At 36.8% G+C, this 21,724-nt stretch overlaps 1 protein-coding gene across 1 annotated transcript in view; it reads right to left on the bottom strand.

The window, feature by feature from the left end:
• Positions 1 to 21,724, bottom strand: part of LOC112586229 (bifunctional heparan sulfate N-deacetylase/N-sulfotransferase 4) — a 160,202-nt gene that overhangs the window by 70,523 nt on the left and 67,955 nt on the right. The window lies entirely within an intron of this gene.

The raw sequence follows: 21,724 nt of genomic DNA, 5'->3' as shown, positions 1-21,724 counted from the left end.
AAAACTTGAAGCCAGATGGGGGAGATCACTGAACCATCAGCAATGAGAAAGATATTTACGGGGTGATAAATAAAGGCATGGGAGAAGGCAATGGCACCCCACTCCAGTAATCTTGCCTGGAGAATCCCATGGATGGAGGAGACTGGTAGGCTATAGTCCATGGGGTCGCTAAGAGTCAGACACGACTGAGCGACTTCACTTTCACTTTTCACTTTCATGCATTGGAGAAGGAAATGGCAACCCACTCCAGTGTTCTTGCCTGGAGAATCCCATGGACGGAGAAGCCTGGTAGGCTGCAGTCCATGGGATCGCACAGAGTCGGACACGACTGAAGCGACTTAGCAGCAAATAAAGGCATATGTGGCTTCATGGGGGGCTTGTTCACTGCCCTGTGTAGTAGAGAAGTATTGGTCCATGCAGCTCTCCTATTTCATTCTTGGAATCAGACAAACAACTGAATGTCCACCAAGTTCTTCAGAACACAGAGAGGAGTCCCTGGATTCGCTGAGGAGCTCTTTAGATAGATGCAGAAGACACTTCATCATAGCACTTTACTGTTTTCCTGCAGGTTTTCTCCACTTTGTGTGAAGATTTCACACTGCCAATTCTTGACCAAAAGAAATAAAATATTTGTGACATAAGCAATCAGGTTGTGAACTCTAAAAAAGGGAGCAGGTTGTATACTATTGGGTATTATCTAACTTGTAAAGTATTACAAACCTTTTTTATGTTTACAGTTTATAGTTTTGCTCATTACCATGTATTTTTTTGGTAGAACTAAACATTTTTGACAGGAAAAATTTATTTCTCTTACTCTTAGATACTATCTGCTGCTTCATTCAATGAGAAAATGAGAAACATGTGATGAAAGATGGAAAGAAAGAAATCCAGCAGCTTACATGGATCTGGACTTTCCCCATCTCCTCATCTCTTGCCTGCTTGTTGGCAAATAACAAACAGAAGTTTTGAATATTTTTATGTGAGTACAGAGGGCTTAGATTTATGAACCCCTTGCAAACAAAGGACCTCACAGGAGAACTGAGAAAACCAGAAAAGATAAGACATAGTTATGCATTTTAGTGAGTATGTGATATTATCTGTCACATAGACTTATGTAGGTGCTTTTCAAGAAGTGCATAATAGGAATGAGTCCACTGTGAATTATACTTAGAAAACAGCGAAAAAAAAAAAAAAAAAAGAAAACAGCGATAGAGCAACCAGAGGCAAATGTGAAACCAAGTATTCCTAAATGTGCTGAAGTTTTTGTTCTCAAAGAATCTGAATTTAAAATCAGTGTCCAAAGGAGAAACCAAACAATTTATGAATTAAAACTCTTAAGAATGGCATGAGTTTGAGCAAACTCTGGGAGAGAGTGAAGGACACGGAAGCCTGGCATGCTACAGTCCAAGGAGTCACAAAGAGTCTCACACAAGACTGAGCGATGGAACAACAAAGAATATCAAGATCTAACTTGCTTTACTTTAAGCAGCAGCAGCAGCAAACTCTTGGATTACTGTAAATATTAATTTACTTCAAAGATTAAATGTGATTTTTAATGTAAAGAAAGAGATAAATATAAAGCAGCTAATATTGTGACAATGGAATCTGTATCTTTTTAAGAATCATGCAGGAGATTTCAAACCTGAATGAGAAAGAGAACAGTGCTTAAGTAAAAACTGTTAAAGGAAATCTCTGCCTGGACATAATTCTATAAGGCTTAGTGTTGAGCTTTAGACTAAGGGTAACTTGACATTCAGCTGCAGCTGCACAGAAGAGACTCTGTGATGAAAACTTAGAGCCATCTCCTGCCTGCCTGCTGGCACAGAAACAGACATCCATGTGTAGATCTGCTCAGTAATTATTCTATGAAACCCCAAACTATCTAGCTAAATGTAATTTGGCATTTAAAATCCCTGAAATGTTAGACAGTATCTTTGTTCACCTGGAGTACCTTCAGTTCATGTACTAATTAGTTTATTATCCCCATGCAATTTACCTTTTTCACTTTTTGGACTACAGGTCAGCAAGGGACACTGATAATATACCTAGGGATTTCCCACTTGCTGTCATTAGGTAATCTCAGATTTCCTTTATTGTCTTCACTGTGGTGGAAAGGAAGGAAGATTCTTCTCATATAATTGGTTGTCTGGATCCTAACAAATTTACTGGAGTCTGCACATTGATTCTGCTGCTTTCCCCCTTATTCATTACAGCCAGTACTATCTTAGAATGCAAGTATACTCCACTGCAAGTGATGGAAATTACAGGTAGAAATAATACTCCTGAGAAGTAGAATCAGTTCAGTGTCAAGCTGCTTACTTATTAAGGCTCAAGCTTAAAAGCATTTATTTGCCTAGTCATTGAGTAAGAGGACAGCTGAAGTTTAAAAATGTCTAATCACAAGTACATACAAACCTAAATTCTAGGCGTTGCAACTGCCCTAATATGCTCATTTAATTTCATTAATATGCTCATTTAATGCATAATATAATATGCTCATTTAATTTCTGAAGAAACTAAAACTTAAGAGACATACCTACACACAATAACACAGATTGGATTTAAAATGCAAGGAGTTTATGATTCTCAAACCCTCTTAAACAATATTCTATGTGTAATGTATCATTTTCCTGTTAATTCACAATTTTTTTTTAACATTTGATAAAAATTTCCTCCTTAACCCCCTTAATTTTGTTGGCCTTGTTACTGCTTTCCTGACCAGTGAGAAACCCTTGACTTTGGCCCTAAGAAAAACAATTGGTCCCTATTTCTTCTGTAGAGATCATGACAGTCAGCTACTGAATCTTACATTCCATATTTGTTTGGATTTATTTTCTCATTCCACATTTTTGGTACTCTGAAGATCAGAACCAATTTATTCCTATTTTGAATTTATTTTCCTTTATTTCTCTCCCCTTTCCTCTTCCCTCCCTTCCCTGCCTCCCTTCTTCCTCTTTCTTTCTTTTCCCTTCTTTCTTTTTTTTTTTAAATGTTATGTCCACCTCCTGGTTCTCATCCACACATCTCTGCTCTGTCTTCACATTTAGGCAGGCTGGATATTTTCATACTTTCTTAAATAATATCCTCCATGGTAAAAAAGATGCACATCTACATTTTCAAACCAATTTTCATAGACTTTTATATCTCAAAAAAGCACATGTTTTTGAGCAAAAGAACAGCTATCCCCTTTGCCACCAAAGTGAATATTTCAATTTGTAGTCCTTTCTTTGGAAAATAAGGGTATTTTTTCAGATGGCTTTTGCAAGAAGTGGCTCATTTTAGTACATCTTACACTAAATGGATTTTGGTTCTGTTTACTTTAGGCAGGTGATGAATATACAGATCATAGAACTGGCTATTTCTTATCAAATATTAAGAAGTCTAAGGGAGTAGATGGACAATGACCTTGAAGAATATATTAAGTCAAATATTAAGACTGTGCTGAATGAGATGTCTGGCAGAGATAATAAAACCTGTGTTCACTTTAGGTAATAAAGTGTTTAAAGTTAAACCATACTTGGAACAAAGCATAAAACTCGAGAGAGGTGCAGCAAAATTGATAATCCTCTTAGAGGTTTACAAAGACCTTTAGAAAATGTCAAAGCAAACATCAATTATAAACTTCTTTAAAAAATGTTATGTGATGTCTTCAAATGGAACAGCTGCACTTTCCAGGGAGACTGGATGAGAAAAAAAGCACAGAACTTGGTACCAGATGCAACCATCTGTGACTTCTAACTTCAACATTTTCTAAATACTGGCCTTGAGGAAGTTATTTATCCTCTCAGAAACTCAGTGACTCCATCTGCAAACTGGGGATAATCATACCCACATCATAAGGTTATTAAAAGAAGAAAAGTACTTTGGTTCAGAGTGAACAGAAAACTGCGTTTTTGAATGTTCACTGAAAGTACAATAATAACAGAGATGGAGCTTAAGAAATCTTAGTAACTTTCTGAAGCAATTCTTCAATAACTCCAATGTTACAGCACCAAATAATTTGTTGTTTTATACCCTGATAGTTCTTTTAATCATTGTACAGCAAGTATATACAAATTGAATAGTTAAATGTGGAAAGTTCTGATTTCTTTCTAAAGTCTCTTGGCATCTCTTAAAGAGTCTACATTTGTACCATTTTCCAGGTTATAGTTTGGGTGGTAAGAATATTTACAAATCTAATATATTTTATTGGGAGGACTGTGAGTCAAAATATAAATAAAGTGTGTGTTTGTGTGTTCAGTCGCAAAGTCGTGGCCATGTGACCCCAAGTGTCAGAGCCCTTTTAATAACAACAGGAAGTCAAGGGCATTCTAATAAAACTTCATTAACACACAAAGCCTTGCCTATAGAATCACCTTACAAGTAATGAGACTTGACTCATTCATGAACGTCCTGGGAGAAGCCCCAAAACACTTTTTCCTTAAGAGTCATCACCACCAATATTTTCAGTAATTATGGAAGTTGACTACTGCAGAAATTTTCTCCAAACAGATATTAACAGTTGTTATTCCTATCTTAGTATAAAAGCAGTGCTAAGAGATAGTTAAGCATTCCTGCAACTTCTTTCCCAATATCTCCGAAAATCTTTTGTTTTATCTTCTATTTCACTTCTGCTTCCTCAGAAGAACCAGATTAGGCTGGCCCGCCCAAGGTTAATTCTTGGTGGCACTCTCTTCTGTCCTCAGGGCATTTTTCCTACTAATTACCCATTCTCTTCTGTTCAAAGTCAAACTCCTGCAATTTATTCTACCTACTTCTCCACTACCACTTTGCCTACAATCATCTAGGTTTTTTTGTTTTTTTTTTTTTCAATTCTAAAATAGCCTTCAATTTACTTCTACCCTGGAGCATCTATGCAAACTTTCTGCTAAGTCCCCTGACTGAATTTGTCAAATTCTTTCATATTTGTCCCTAAGCACTGACTCATTAGTACTTTAAATTTGGCTTTGGTTTTGACCTCCATATCAGAAACTCTCTGAGCTTCCCTGGTGGCTCAGACGGTAAAACGTCTGCCTACAATGTGGGAGACCTGGGTTCAATCCCTGGGTCAGGAAGATCTCCTGGAGATGGAAATGGCAACCCACTCCAGCATTCTTGCCTGGAAAATCCTATGGATGGAGGAACCTGGTAGGCTACAGTCCATGGGGTCGCAAAGAGTCGTAGACGACTGAGTGACTTACACACAATAACTTCCTCATTGCCAACTCTAGAGGATTTCATCAAACCTAATATCTTCACCCCACTTGAGGTATCAACCTCTTGACAATGTTGACTTTTTCCTCTGCCTCTGCAGTGCTCATCTTCCACCATAATAACAAACTCAGGGCACACTTTCTTGTTTTCTGTTATAGATTCTTTCTCTCTTTTTGAAAAGTCCTCTGAGTCCTGTATACAATCATTTATTTCCTTTTCTCTTGCTATACAATATCCTCTCCCAATACTATAAAAGGTCTCGTTATATAACCACCTTAAAGTAAGGGAATCAGAAATACCTTCAAGATCAGAAAAGTTTACTGCCACGGGTACAGTCTGAGACGTGGCTCTTCCAGGCTTTTCTTAACTCCTTATTTGTTTCTCCAAGTCCATTTCTCTCTACTGTTTCTATCAGTGTAGAATCTTCTTGTCATTTGACTATTGAGTCTATCTTGGCACTAGTCTTGCTGCAAATGTTTCCTTTCTATTTGCATTTTCACCATTTTAATTTATAGTCTATTTACCTCTCCTTAGCTTTATTACAAGACTCTCCTCCCTGGTCCGAATTTCTATCTTTGCCCCCGTAGTTCATTCAGCATCAGCCACCACTTTATTCACCATAAGGCATAACTTTGTCTTTCTCCCTCAGAAATGTTCACTGCATTCAGTACCTGTTAATTAACGCTAAAGCTACTTCAACACTATTTGAGACCATTTGCGATGTAATCCTAACCTCTAGTCCCAGGTCTTGACTCTGATATAACTGCATGCCATTTCTCAAACATAACAATTATTTCCCCATATCTTTGTATATACTCTTGTCTATGTGCTCTCCGTTTTACTTTTGGAAATTCTAGTCCTTCTTCAAACTTACCTTCTGAATAATTGTAGCACTCCATCCTTTTCTTACTGCCTATATCAAACATAACGTGTGAGTTTTTTGTTATGCTAGGTAAACCATATGAAATTGCCCTTTTATAGGCCAAAAAGGGTTGAGTACATGTACTTTTACCTAGTATAACCTAACATCTATCTTATTAAATTAGAAGCTCCTTAAAGATAGCAATGGATTTTAGATGTTTTTGAATTTTTTATAACATATTTATATCTATGATCACTCAATTAATATTAAAACTGAATTTATGAGTTGATAATGAATACTATATACATCATATATAGTTGGATATATTTTGAATAATTAACTTAGTACTATTAGCCTACTTGTATTTTTCTACCCTAAATTTTTTACATCTTGTGCTTTGAGATATAACTCATATACAGAAAGATACATAATATATTTTTAAAATAAGCTTTGGAATCTAGTTGTGTGAGTCTTCCTACATTCTTTTTCTCAAAGAGTCATAAAGTCTATCCTTCTTTTGTATAAGAATGATGCCTTAAAAGTGGAAGCAAAAGTGTTAGTCACTCAGTCGTGTCCAGTTCTTTTCAACCCCATGGACTGTAGCCCACCACACTCCTCTGTCCATGGGATTCTCCAGGCAAGAATACAAGAGTGGGTAGCCATTCTCTTCTCCAGAGGATCTTCCCAACCCAGACATTCAACCTGCTTATCCTGCATTGCCTGTGGATTCTTTACTGCTGAGTCACCAGGGAAGCTGTTAAAGTATCACTCAGTTCAGTTCAGTTCAGTTCAGTTGCTCAGTCGTGTCTGACTCTTTGCGACCCCATGGACTGCAGCACACCAGGCCTCCCTGTCCATCACCAAATCATGGAGTTCACTCAAACTCATGTCCATTGAGTTGGTGATGCCATCTAGCCATTTCATCCTCTGTCATCCCCTTCTCCTCCTGCCCCCAATCCTTCCCAGCATCAGAGTCTTTCCCAATGAGTCAACTCTTCACTTGAGGTAGCCCAAATATTGGAGTTTCAGCTTCAGCATCAGTCCTTCCAATGAACACCCAGGACTAGTCTCCTTTAGGATGGACTTGTTGGATCTCCTTGAAGTCCAAGGGACTCTCAAGAGTCTTCTCCAACACCACAGTTCAAAAGCATCAGTTCTTAGGTGCTCAGCTTTCTTTACAGTCCAACTCTCACATCCATACATTACTACTGGAAAAACCATAACCTTGGCTAGACCGACCTTTGTTGGCAAAGTAATATCTCTACTTCTCAATATGCTATCTAGGTTGGTCGTAACTTTCCTTCCAAGGAGTAAGTGTCTTTTAATTTCATGGCTGCAGTCACCATCTGCAGTGATTTTGGAGCCCCAAAAAGATAAAGTCTGACACTGTTTCCACTGTTTCCCCATCTATTTCCCATGAAGTGGTGGGACCAGATGCCATGATCTTCATTTTCTGAAGGTTGAGCTTTAAGCCAACTTTTTTACTCTCCTCTTTCATTTTCATCAAGAAGCTTTTTAGTTCCTCTTCACTTCTGCCATAAGGGTGGTGTCATCGAGGTTATTAATATTTCTCTCAGCAATCTTGAGCCCAACGTTTCTCATGATGTACTCTGCATATAAGTTAAATAAGCAGTGTGACAATATACAGCCTTGATATACTCCTTTTCCTATTTGGAACCAGTCTGTTGTTCCATGTCCAGTTCTAACTGTTACTTCCTGACCTGCATATAGGTTTCTCAAGAGGCAGGTCAGGTGGTCTGGTATTCTCATCTCTTTCAGAATTTTCCACAGTTTATTGTGATCCACACAGTCAAAGGCTTTCACATAGTCAATATAACAGAAATAGATGTTTTTTCTGGAACTCTCTTGCTTTTTCCATTATCCAGCAGATGTTGGCAATTTGATCTCTAGTTCCTCTGCCTTTTTTAAAACCAGCTTGAACATCTGGAAGTTCATGGTTCACATATTGCTGAAGCCTGTCTTGGAGAATTTTAAGCAGTACTTTAGTAGCGTGTGAGATGAGTGCAATTGTGCAGTAGTTTGAGCATTCTTTGGCATTGCCTTTCTTTGGGATTGGGACTGGAAACTGGACCTTTTCCAGTCCTGTGGCCACTGCTGAGTTTTCCAAATTTGCCAGCATATTGAGTGCAGCACTTTCACAGCATCATCTTTCAGGATTTGAAATAGTTCAACTGGAATTCCATCACCTCCACTAGCTTTGTTCGTAGTCATGCTTTCTAAGGCCCTCTTGACTTCACATTCCAGGATGTCTGGCTCTAGGTGAGTGATCACACCATCCTGATTACTCATTCCTAAATTATTTTCTTTGGACAAAAAACTACATATCGGTATATATATATAATTCTTAATATGCACCTGGACTACATATTAATTATTCAGATTGTGTGCAAATTATTTTCAAGAAAATCTAAGCTAACAGTTATTTTACTTTTTTTTTTTTTTAGGATTACTACTTGTTCTTGTTTGTTGTCATGTTTTTAAGAAAATTATGGTTTGTTGTCAAAATGTTTGTCAGAGTCAGCCACATCTAAATTCAAGGGTTTATGTATGTAAGAATGTATGTATATATGCATGTATTAAATAGATGCTATCTTTTTAGAGCTGTTTTAGGTTCATGGCATTAACTAAACTTAAAAGTACAGAGATTTCCCATAAGCCCTGCTTCCTCACATACATAACTTTCCCCATTATCAACATTCCCCACCATATTGGTACCTTTATTATTATTAATGAATCTACACTGACACATCATTGTCGTCCAAATGCCATAGTTTATGTCAGAGTTTACTCTTAATGTTGTATGTTCTATTGGTTTGGACAAATGTATGACAGATATTCAGGCTTCCTCGGTGGTGCTAATGGTGAAGAACCTAACTGCCAATGCTGGAGACATAAGAGACATGGGTTAGATCCCTAGGTCAGGAAGATCCCTTGGAGGAGGGCATGGCAATCCACTCCAGTATTATTGCCTGGAGACTCCCATGGATAGAGGAGCCTGGCAGGCTACAGTCCATAGGATCACACAGAGTTGGACATGACTGAAGTGACTTAGCACACACACACACACAGGACAGATATTCATGATTATAATATCATACAGAATAGTTTTACTGCCCTAAAAATCCTCTATGCTCTAACTATGCATCTCTTTCTGCTTTCTAACTCCTAGCGATGACTGATATTTTTACTGTCTTCATAGTTTTTGCTTTCCTAGAAGGTCATATAGTTGGGGTTATACAGTTTGTACCCTTTTCAGATGGTAAAGAATCCACCTGGAAAGAGGGGGACCTGGGTTTGATCCCTGGGTTGGGAAGATCCCCTGGAGGAGAGCATGACAAACGAATCCAGCATTCTTGCCTGGAGAATCCCCATGGACAGAGGAGCCTGGTGACCTACAGTCCATGGGGTCGCAAAGAGTCGGACAGAGCTTGATGCTCTGTTATTGGGCATAAAACCGCTGAGAACTGTTATGTCTTCTTGAAGAGTTGATCCCTTATGATTCCTTATCATGTAATTCCTGTTTTTATTCCTGATAACTTCTTGCCTCAAAGTCGGTTCTGTATATCTTTATCCCTGATCTGAGATTGTAAAGAATAGATATCTCTAGAGCACAACTGAGGAAGTAGAAGTTAACAGTAAAAGGCATGCAAGAATTAGGATTGGGGCTTTTGCCTGTGAACAGCATCAGCTCCCTGATCCCCACTTTATTTCTGAGTCTTCTTTTTCCTTATTCTTCTGTGGCACCAATGAACCAGCAATGCGGTTCATTACTGGGCTGGTCCTGACAGTTTTTGCTTCGTTGTCCTTACTCTTTGTTCCTACTTTTGCCTTTCATTCTGTGTAGTTCTGAGTTTATGTCCTATATAATTTTCTTCTTCTCTAGGGATATGTCTTTAACATTTCTCATAGGTAAGTATACTGGCAACAAATTCCTTCAATTTTTGTCTGAGAAAGTCTTTATTTCTCCTTCATTTTGTAGGATTATATCAGTTCACAAAATTCTAGTTTGGTGGATGATTTTCTCTCAAGATTTTAAATATTTTACTCCATTTTCTTCATTTTTCCTATTTATTTACTTATAACAGAGTTACATTATGGTATTTTCAGGTTTAAAACACAGTAATTCAGTATTTCTTTACAAAATGATCACCATAAATCTAGTTACTTATGTCATCCTATAAAGTTGTATATTCCCTAGTATGTATATTACATCCCCAAGCCTTATTTATTTTATAAGTGGAAATTTGTACTTAATTCCCTTCACCTACTTTGCGCAGCCCCCACTGTTTCCTTCCCTAGCAACCACCAGTTCGTCATCTGTATCTCTGAGTCTGTTACACTCCACTCTCTTCTTACTTGCATGGCTTCTGGGAAGAAGTTGGATGTAATTTTTATGTTTGTTTCTGTCTAGGTTTAGGTGTTTTTCTCTCTGGCTTCTTGTTTTATTGGCATTTATCCTACAAGATACTCTCTCAGTTTCCTGGCTGCATGGTTTGGTATCTAACACCAATTGGGGGAAATTTTCACTGCTTATTACTTCCAGTATTTCTTCTTTTCCTTTTCTCTTCCTCTCCTCGTAATTCCATTACATGTATATTATACCTTTCTTAGCTGTCCCAAGGTTCTTAGATGTACTGTTTTTTTTTTTTTTTTTTTTTCCCCCAGTCTTTTTTCATTGTTTTTTGGTTTTGGAGTTGTTGTTGTTGTTTTTTTTTTTTTTTTGCGATCCGTGATATCAGAGACACTTTCGTAAGTCATATCCAGACAAGTAATAACCCCATCAAAGGCATTAAGTTACAGTGTTTTTGACCTCTATCATTTCTTTTGGTGCTTTCTTTGAAATTCCATCTCTCTGTTTACATTGCCCATCTATTCTTTCATGCTGTATACCTTCTTTATTAATCATAAAGGTATTAAAAACCTTGGTCTGCTAATTCCAACATCTGCTGTATCTGAGTTTAGTTCTGATGCTTGCTTTGTCTATTCAAATTGTGTTTTTGTTTCTTACTATGCCTTTAATTTTTTTTAATAGCCTGACATGATGTCCTAGATAAAAAGTACTATGTTAAATAGATGTGTGTTGATGTGGTGGTGAGGTGTGGGAGAAGGTGAAGCAGTTTATGGTCCTATGATTAGCTCTCAGTCATGTGGTGAGCCTATGTCTTGGACTGTGAATTTCTTAGGGACTTTTCAGTCACCTTCTTCATTCAGGTGGGACGGGATGGCTACATTGGCCTGGAGTTGGGTGTTTTCTTTCTCCCAGATCAATTAGGTTCTTATAAAATCCCTTTAGGCTAGGCTTTGGTGAAAAGTGTCTCCCAAGAGAGGATCTTGTTAAGAAAGACAAAGTGCTCTGGGGTGTATCAAAATGGTTCCTTTTTTCTTCCCCTTGCTGGAAGCACAAGAAGCATTTCCTCAGATGTTCACTCTTAAAAAATATATATATATTATCAAAGTGTAGTATTATGCTAGTTTTAGGTGTGCTGTATGGTGATATGAATTTGAATACATTATGAAATGATCACCTTGATAAGTCTAGTAACCATTTGTTCCCATACGAAGTTATTACAGTATTATTGGGCACATTCCTTATGCTATGGACTTCCCTGGTGGCTCAGATGGTAAAGCTTCTGCCTGCAAAGTGGGAGATCTGGGTTCGATCCCTGGGTCAGGAAGATCCCCTGGAGAAGGAAATGGCACCCTACTCCAGCACTCTTGCCTGGAAAATCCCATGGGTGGAGGAGCCTGGTGGGCTACAGTCCATAGGGTCACAAAGAGTCGGACAACTGAGCAACTTCACTTTCACTTATGCTATATATTACATTCCTGTGGCTTATTTTATAACTGGAAGTTTCCTGGATGAGCTTATGAAATGTAAAACTTACAAAAGTTTGGGGAGTCCCCTGGGACTGGGTGCCCCTGTTGAACTCTCAGACTTGTCTCCACTGAGCCTCCAGTGACATAATAACTACAGTTCAGGTTTTTTTCTACCTGGCCACTGGTTTGCATGGGGGTTTCTACTCCAGTAAGTTGTGATTATCCCTATTCATTGGAGTTTCTAATTTTGGGGATAGCAGTTTGCCCTATGACCTAAGTTCTCTGACCTAAGAAGACTTGTTGATTTTTCTTTTTATTTATTGTTTGGATGGAGTAGTGACTTACAAACTCTTTGTATACCAGACAAGAAATCTGAAGTCTGGTTTGACTTTTAGTAAAGAGAAACAGACAACAACAACAAAAAATTTAAAACAACAACTCATGTGCTATCTTTAAACTTGAAACACTTGTAATCTAAACTTTGGTTTCCCATTTTAACTCTCCAGCATCTGGAAATCTCTAGATTATTGACAATTACAGGGATTTTCACTCAACTTGTAGATGCCAAAGGCAGAAGCTAATGGAATGAAATAAGATTCTTCAAGGTTGACTTAGGGTTCCTTTGAGATTGGCATTATAATTCCTATATAGATATTTTTAAAAAATGTTAGTCTTGATGTCATGTATCTTTTGTAATATTAATGACTTAAATATGAAAATATTTGCTCTTCGATTAATGCATATTTAGAAGTATGAAAGAAGAATTTGAGAGATCTAAATCACAAAAAGTTATACTTTTTTATATGAACTATTCATATCTGAGTAACAATACTCTTTTCAATTCCTATTTCTCACTCAAGTGAAAAGTCCTTACTGTAATGTATATCACATACTTATTATCTGTTTTTTCTCCTCAACTAACACATTAATAAATATCTACAATATGAAAAAATCTGAAACAGTAGGATAATCAGTGTAGAAGCAGAAAGTCTCACAGAATATTCTTGTTTATTTATTCTAGAATTGAATAAGCTATTAGTAATGATCACTGCTATTATTGTCAATCATAATTTCATCTAACAAGCAAATTTTAGTATCAATGATACATGTTCACTTTATGTGTACATGATATATCAGATTCCTTAAAGATCATAAAAATGCATATAAAAGAGAAATATATGTGTATCTGAAACTTACTTTTGACAATATTTATCCAATTGCTTTGCCACATAGATGCTAGAAATAGCCGAATATTAAAAGAAATTTTTAAAATAATTGTGTTGGTAATTCTGAGATATTGGACAAAAAGAACATGTATCATTTCGGTAAGTTCTAGAGGTTTTCAATAAGGAACAAGATATAATATATCATTACCAATATTATTAAATATATGCAATTCCAAATAGACTGATAGGTATTAAATCGATTATCTTCCCACTAATTACTATAGGTCACACATCCATTATAGAAATTTTCAGGTGATCAAGCAATTTTGAGGCTTTGTTATCCTTGCCCATCCATAAACTAACAGTTAATTAAGGACTGGACCAGACCCCAAAATGAACATTGTCACTCTCCGGTAATGGGTTTGTAGAGTCAAAAATTTCCACATACACTTAAAGCTACTTTGTTTACATCATCAAATCAGGCTGAAAATGAAAAACAAATGGACAAACAAACAAACAAAACAGGCTATAATAACTTACTTAAACTGAGTCTCTTTCTTCATCTGTCTTTCCCTAAATACAGTGGCATGGTGGAAATTCTTTCTTTTTTCCCCCTCTTAAAGATCAATAAGTGGTACATGTACAACCTTAACCTAATTAATATACCACCCTATAAAACTCTACATTATACATCCTTAGACCACTTCACTGTTAATTTGTAAAGCTTGTTAAATGGTCTATTTATCCTTGATAGAATTATACAGATAATATTTAGCTTCTTCTTAAAGCCACTGTATAGCACACACAAATTGAATCTCTGTAATGTGTTAATAGGGATTTCTTATCAACTTATCAACTACTCACAGAGAAGACTTAATCTGACTTTTTAATCAGAATGTCCTTATTAGTGTAGATAAAGGGCTTTATTTGACTTTGCCTTAGATTGAGAAGCAGAGCACCACTGAGATGGACCAGATGGTCATTACCGAAATGGTGATGACCAGATGGTCATCACCATTTGGTCACCACCAGATGGTCAACACCAAAATCAGATTGATTATATTCTTTACAGCCAAAGATGGAGAAGCTCTATACAGTCAGCAAAAACAAGACCAGGAGAAGACTGTGGCTCAGATCATGAACTCCTTATTGCCAAATTCAGACTTAAATTGAAGAAAGTACAGAAAACCACTAGACCATTCAGGTATGACCTAAATCAAATCCCTTATGATTATACAGTGGAAGTGAGAAATAGATTTAAGGGCTGAGATCTGATAGACAGAGTGCTTGATGAACTATGGACGGAGGTTCGTGACATTGTACAGGAGACAGGGATCAAGACCATCCCCGTGGAAAAGAAATGCAAAAGAGCAAAATGGCTGTCTGAGAAGGCCTTACAAATAGCTGTGAAAAGAAGAGAAGTGAAAAGCGAAGGAGAAAAGGAAAGATATAAGCATCTGAATGCAGAGTTCCCAAGAATAGCAAGGAGAGATAAGAAAGCCTTCCTCAGTGATCAATGCAAGGAAATAGAGGAAAACAACAGAATGGGAAAGACTAGAGATCTCTTCAAGAAAATTAGAGATACCAAGGAACATTTCATGCAAAGATGGGCTCAATAAAGGACAGAAATGGTAGGGACCTAACAGAAGCAGAAGATATTAAGAAGAGGTGGCAAGAATATACAGAAGAACTATACAAAAAAGATTTTCATGACCCAGATAATCACGATGGTGTGATCACTGACCTAGAGCCAGACATCCTGGAATGTGAAGTCAAGTGGGCCTTAGAAAGCATCACTAAGAACAAAGCTAGTGGAGGTGATGGAATTCCAGTTGAGCTATTTCAGATCCTGAAAGATGATGCTGTGAAAGTGCTGCACTCAATATGACAGCAAATTTGGAAAACTCAGCAGTGGCCACAGGACTGGAAAAGGTCAGTTTTCATTCCAATCCCAAAGAAAGGCAATGCCAAAGAATGCTCAAACTACTGCACAATTGCACTCATCTCACACGCTAGTAAAGTAATGCTCAAAATTCTACAAGCCAGGCTTCAGCAATACATAAACCATGAACTTCCAGATGTTCAAGCTGGTTTTAGAAAAGGCATAGGAACCAGAGATCAAATTGCCAACATCTGCTGGATCATGGAAAAAGCCAGAGATTTCCAGAAAAACATCTATTTCTGCTTTACTGACTATGCCAAAGCCTTTGAATGTGTGGATCACAATAAACTGTGGAAAATTCTGAAAGAGATGGGAATACCAGACCACCTGACCTGCTTCTTGAGAAATCTATATGCAGATCAGGAAGCAACAGTTAGAACTGGACATGGAACAACAGACTGGTTCCAAATAGAAAAAGGAATACGTCAAGGCTATGTATTGTCACCATGCTTATTTAACTTATATGCAAAGTACATCATGAGAAACACTGGACTGGAAGAAGCACAAGCTGGAATCAAGATTACTGGGAGAAATATCAATAACCTCAGATATGCAGATGACACCACCCTTATGGCAGAAGTGAAGAGGAACTAAAAGGCCTCTTGATGAAAGTGAAAGAGGAGAGTGAAAAAGATGTCTTAAAGCTCAACATTCAGAAAACGAAGATCATAGCATCTGGTCCCATCACTTCATGGCAGATAGATGGGGAAACAGTGGAAACAGTGTCAGACTTTATTTTTTTGGGCTCCAAAATCACTGCAGATAGTGACCGCAGCCATGAAATTAAAAGACGCTTACTCCTTGGAAGGAAAGTTATGACCAACAAACTAGGCAGCGTATTAAAAAGCAGAGACATTACTTGGCCAACAAAGGTCCGTCTAGTCAAGGCTATGGTTTTTACAGTGGTCATGTATTAATGTAAGAGTTGGACTGTGAAGAAAGCTAAGCGCCAAAGAATTGATGCTTTTGAACTGTGGTGTTGGAGAAGACTCCTGAGGGCCTTGGACTGCAAGGAGATCCAACCAGTCCATCCTAAAGGAGATAAGTCCTGAGCGTTCATTGGAAGGACTGACGCTGAGGCTGAAACTCCAACACTTTGGCCACCTCATGTGAAGAGTTAACTCACTAGAAAAGACCCTGATGCTGGGATGGACTGGGAGCAGGAGGAGAAGGGGACGACAGAGGATGAGATGGCTGGATGGCATCACCGACTCTATGGACATGAGTTTGGGTAAACTCTGGGAGTTGGTGATGGACAGGGAGGCCTGGTGTGCTGTGATTCATGGGGTCGCAAAGAGTCGGACACGACTGAACTGAACTGAACTAGATTAAGAATGATTTTTTTTTTAATTCAAGTTATAAAAACTGCAGAGAACTAGTGAAACAGATACATTTGTTTTTGTGACTTTTTGTTTTCCATTGTCTGCCTGATTTCATGCAGCTTTTTAAAAATAAGGTTTATGATTCAAAGGACTTGCTCATTTTGGATCTCTACTATGTGTAAACAATCCTTGGAATTAATTTTATTCACTATGTAGTCAGTTTGCTAGAGTATTTCATATTTTTAAGCCAACCATTTTCCAATTAATTTTGAATTGTGAACAGCACAGTTGCAATTCTGTTCTTTTCCATTTACTTACATTAAAGATTCATTTTGGGTAATCAGAGAACTTTGTATCAGCCATTTTTTACCTTAAAGGTTTGCTTCTGACACTTTAATAAATTATCCTGTAGTCTATGCTGGAAGGTAACTGAATTTTTTGCTCAACAGCACTCTTGTTGACACCTGTTCATTTATTACCATTTCTTCCATCAGTTGACTCACTTGAGGCTAATTCTGATTAAGTGCTTTCAAACAAGAACCACTATTGGTTTACATTAATGAGGAAATGGTGGAAAGGCAGCTTTCAAACATAAGAAATTAGAAAAAGAAAAATTACAAACCTTGGAATCAATTTTTCTATGAGTCAAAACACAATTATGTATAAGATATGAAACAGGAATGTATTATTTTCATTACATCCTGATGTTTTGCTTCATTTGGGAACTCTGTATTATGAAGGAAAATGAGGAGAAAAGATTGAAAAGAAAGATAGACTTACACAATCATATTTAGGAAGAAAAATTGTGCAGAAAAGCTTGAGTTAGGGAGAAATAGATTTAATCAAGTATCTGGAGTTGGATGATAAAAGCCCCTTTGACTTTTATGTTTGTGCTGTAATTTTTCCATCATGTTATCACCTCTAGCAGCATTTCTTGTTATGAAAGGAGATATTTGGGGAAGATTATTCTACAGATAAGCATTCTTTAGTAAGACACCTTTCACTATAAATGTAATCTTTAAACTTCAATACTGTAAACAAATGGATGTGGTTAACCCAGCTGTTCCCTGACTCAGTTAATTTCACATACCATCGCAGATACAAGATATGTAAAATACTTACTTGCTAAGTTTTTCCCATATTTACTGAAGCAGAATAAAATCATATTCTTTATCTATCTTGTTATAGACCTTCTGATTTTAAGTTTGGAGGATATGTATTATATGTATAAATCTGGTCTTTATCTAGACTGGAGGCAAGCTTCTAATCAACTTGCATTTGAAAATATCCAGCCCTTCTGAAGGGACTGTAATGCATTTATTTTTAAGCCTGTTTGTCAAGACTGGAGTCTTTGTATATTTTATTAAAATTTTGTTTCAACAAATAAAAATAATGTCTCTCATTAAATTTATTAAATGAAATAATGCCTTTATTAAAAATAATATTATCAAAAAATATGTTACAAAGTACAATGCTTAAAATGGACCAATTCTCTTTTATTACTCAATATTATTCCTCTCACAATATCCTAATCAAAATAGTATCTCACTTTTACATAAACCTATAATAGAGGAATGTTTATTTAGTTATTTATTTATTATTTTCAAAATTCACTTATCAAAAATTTTCTCTTCCTATTCTGGGATATCTCACCCTTCAAAAATAAAATATTAAATAAATATATAATTTAATGTTTTATCTTAATCATTATGATGACTATGAATAATGCATGTTGAGGATGAAGAGGTTGTTAGGTAATTTGTTACATACTGGCTGACATGACATCAGGATTAGAGTCTTAAAATATCTCAACCACTAAGACTTATATGAAAGCTGCATTTCTAATTTATATTAATTCAATGGCCATTCAAAAATTTATTTGTTAAGATAACACCAAGTTCCTTGGGCAAATCCTTACTCATTAGTAAAGACAATCTAATGCATTAGTATTAAATGAAAAGGTTATTGAGATGAGTGGCAAGATGCATCATTAAAATGCCAGAAGAGTTGCTAATATCTCATTTGAAATGTAAATTTTGTTTTGAATTTTGACTTAAACAGTTTGGCTTCTAGAGAGCTCTTCTTGGTTGGCATAAGAATTATTCCAAGATAGATAATTCTTGAACTATTGTAAGGGGATGGTATTTGCAGCTGTATTTATTAGCTTATCTTGTCTGTTAAACATTTATGAGCTGGTTTTTTATCATCCAAAATGGCAAGGGAGCAAGAAAGATGAGCTGGGGAAAAGATACTATGAGACCTTGTAGACACCAAAGAGATATGATCATGGGTACAGATCCTGTGTCACGATGCCTTAAATATGCAAGAGCACTTTCTCTTCAGACCGACTCATAAGCTTCGTGAAGAAATAGGGGGGAAATTAAAGGTATCCAATGAAGCATAAACTTTAGTATGTGAGCAAATTGGAAAGTCATCTCAGTCATCCATGTCCTTAATTTCTCAACACTTCCATTTCAGGAAATGAATATCTCTATTAGAAGAAAAAAGAGGCCCTAAAACATCATCATATTTCAATATTATGACAGTCATTCAGAGACTGGGTTTTGTGTCTATGTGTGTGTAGTGACTTGTTCTTTGTTGTAGAGAAAATGAGATTTTCCTTGCAATTACTAATAAGACATAGCAGTTTGGATAATATTCCTAAATATGAGAAAGAAATTTTGCATGTTATTGAATCTATTCTACTGCTCTGTAGATAGATCATTCAGTACCATAACTTTATGTGTCATCTTGATGACAATACATCTTACTATTTCAGATATTACAGACAGAGCTCCTGAGCTGTAGCCAAATAACAAACAGATAATGTTGTGGATGCCTAAAGTATATATCAAAATCAACTTATCAATAAATGTACTCTTAATAGGCCTTTTCCCAACTGGCTCCTCTCCCAATATTCCCCATCTCAGTAAACATGCTTTCATCCATCTACATTTACTTTTTTAAGAGGATAACAATCATCCTCTCAGAATTAGTACCATCCTGGAGCATCAGGAAGTTGAGATGGGGAGGACTCAGATTTCCAGTTCACACTTTTAATACTAGCTTTTGAAAGGCAAGAGCAACTGCTTGTTTCCCTTTAATGTTTCATCAAATTATTTTGCACTCCTGGCATCACCAGACAGAGAATAGGTAACTTGTACTCAGACAGAAGGCAGGTGAGAAGAGAGGCATTTTTATGTCTGCTCCTATAATTTCTCCTTTACTACACATGTTGATCTGATTTTTATTTTCAGGAAGATCCCCTGGAGGAGGAAACAGCAACCCATTCCAGTATCTTTGCCGGGATAATCCTACCCACAGACAGAGGAACCTGGTGGGCTAGAGTCCGCAAAGAGTCAGACATGACTGAGCGACTGAGCAAGCATCCAAATGAACTTTTTAAAATGAAGAAAAATATTGAATATAAGATATTGCTTAGCAAAAGTGTTAAATATGAACTCGAAAAACAAGATTCTCCAGTAAACTGGTGAGATGAACCTCCCTTGAAGGCAACTGTTCTCCCTAGACTCCCTCTGTTCTCAGGGGCTCTCCAGCAATCAAAAATACGTAGCCTCTGCTCAATGTTCTAAGAACAAAGAACAAACCACAAAGCTGTGAGATCTCCAAGAGGGAAACTGTAAAGCTTGGTTAATGCCATAGCAGAGCCAGTGAACTAGTTGTACTTAAATTTGCTTTTGTTTGTTAATGGACCAGTATTTTCCCCCCAGTGACACCAAATAGGATGCACTGAGGTTAATAAGTCTAATTAAAAATATATATATACACACACACACAAGACATTAGATATTCCCTCATAGCCCAGTTGGTAAAGAATCCGCCTTCAAGGCAGGAGACCAGGGTTCAATTCCTGGGTCAGGAAGATACCCTGGAGAAGGAAATGGAAACCCACTCCAGTGTTCTTGCCTAGAGAATCCCATGGAAAGAGGACCCTGGTAGGCTACAGTCTATGGGGTCACAAGGGTTGGACACAGCTGAGCAACTAAGTGAACACACACACACACGTAAGATATTAAATCTATTCCTTTTACAGTCATCTGTTTAACAAATGTGCAAAAATTACACATTTGTGATGTGTAATGAAAAAGTCCTCCTTTTATCATTAAAATTATAAGTTAAAAGTTATTTTTCTTGGGTAGTGGCAGTCTAACAGATTTCTTTCTGTTTTTCTTTAACACAGAAAACATTCCATTAAAGATATTAGGTGAAATATTACAAAACCTGTGTGTTTTTCTAAATATAAGTTCATTTTAAAGTCTACTTTATTGGTTGTTAATTGGAATCTATTATTTTTATCATTATAAGTGACATTAAATGTCAGTGGATAATATAAAATTACAGTATGTTTTCTGTGGTCTAATAATATCTTGATTTTAGAAATAATGTGTTGAAGCTCTTAATTAAAGAAAACAGAAGGAGATGGAAGGTGGAAGGGACAAGGAGGAAGGGAGGGGGAAGGGAAGGAAAAGAGGAAAGAAGTAAAGAAAGAGAAGAAAGAAAAAAGGAAAAAAAAAACCCCACAAAGACTATGGACCCAACATTAAATATTTCCATGTGCTACACGATTTTAAAATTAATTTTAAAAGACTAACCTTCAGAAGTTCTGAGGCTGTTCATTTTGCAAAGCATCCTAGGGAGAAAGGACAGCACATACTGTTCATCTCTTGTACCACTGTCTTCTTTGTGAGCAAAGGACTAACAGGATTTGTTTCTGGCCTCTTTGAAATGAGGATAATTTTTTCAAAAGTTCTAGCAAACTCATGGTGTGATTAAAATAAAAGGCGATCCTTTCTCAAAGAAGAACATATTGATGGAATAGCTTGAATATTAAGAAATAAGAATATTAGTGTTGTCTCTAAATCTGAGCATCACATCAGTCAGTGTCCTTTTGAATGATCCATAAAAACTTGCACAAAGCAGCCCCAGCCCTCTGCTCACCTCATTCCCTCTCTTTACTCTTATCCCATCCTCTTTGTATTATTTGTTTTTTTCCATCCCCTTTTCTTTATATAACTCTGGTTCACTATCTCATTAGATTCCTCACAGGGTGAAACACACTTCTCCTTCAATGACACTCAAAACTCTATACATTCTGTTCAGCTTGAATGTCATATCACCCTTGAAGACTTCTGATTTTTTTCACTCAGTGATAATCTCCCCTCTTCTGTGTTTCTATGCCTTGTGTGATCGCACAAAAGCCATATCCAAATTTTCTGTTGTATGTTTGTTTCTTCCACCAGTCTGTGAAGACTGCACTCTTGTCTTCTTATATCTCTGGCACACTAACCACACTTAATAGGTGTTTATGAATGAATCAAGGAGGCTATGGCTGAGAGGTAGGCAAGGAATTTTCCAAAATACAGATATAGATAGATGTATA

The sequence above is a fragment of the Bubalus bubalis genome, chromosome 7 (assembly GCF_019923935.1).
Source record: "Bubalus bubalis isolate 160015118507 breed Murrah chromosome 7, NDDB_SH_1, whole genome shotgun sequence".
Classification (NCBI taxonomy): Eukaryota; Metazoa; Chordata; class Mammalia; order Artiodactyla; family Bovidae; genus Bubalus; species Bubalus bubalis.
Note: the sequence above shows the minus strand (reverse complement) of the source record. Positions and strands in the feature narration are given on the sequence as shown.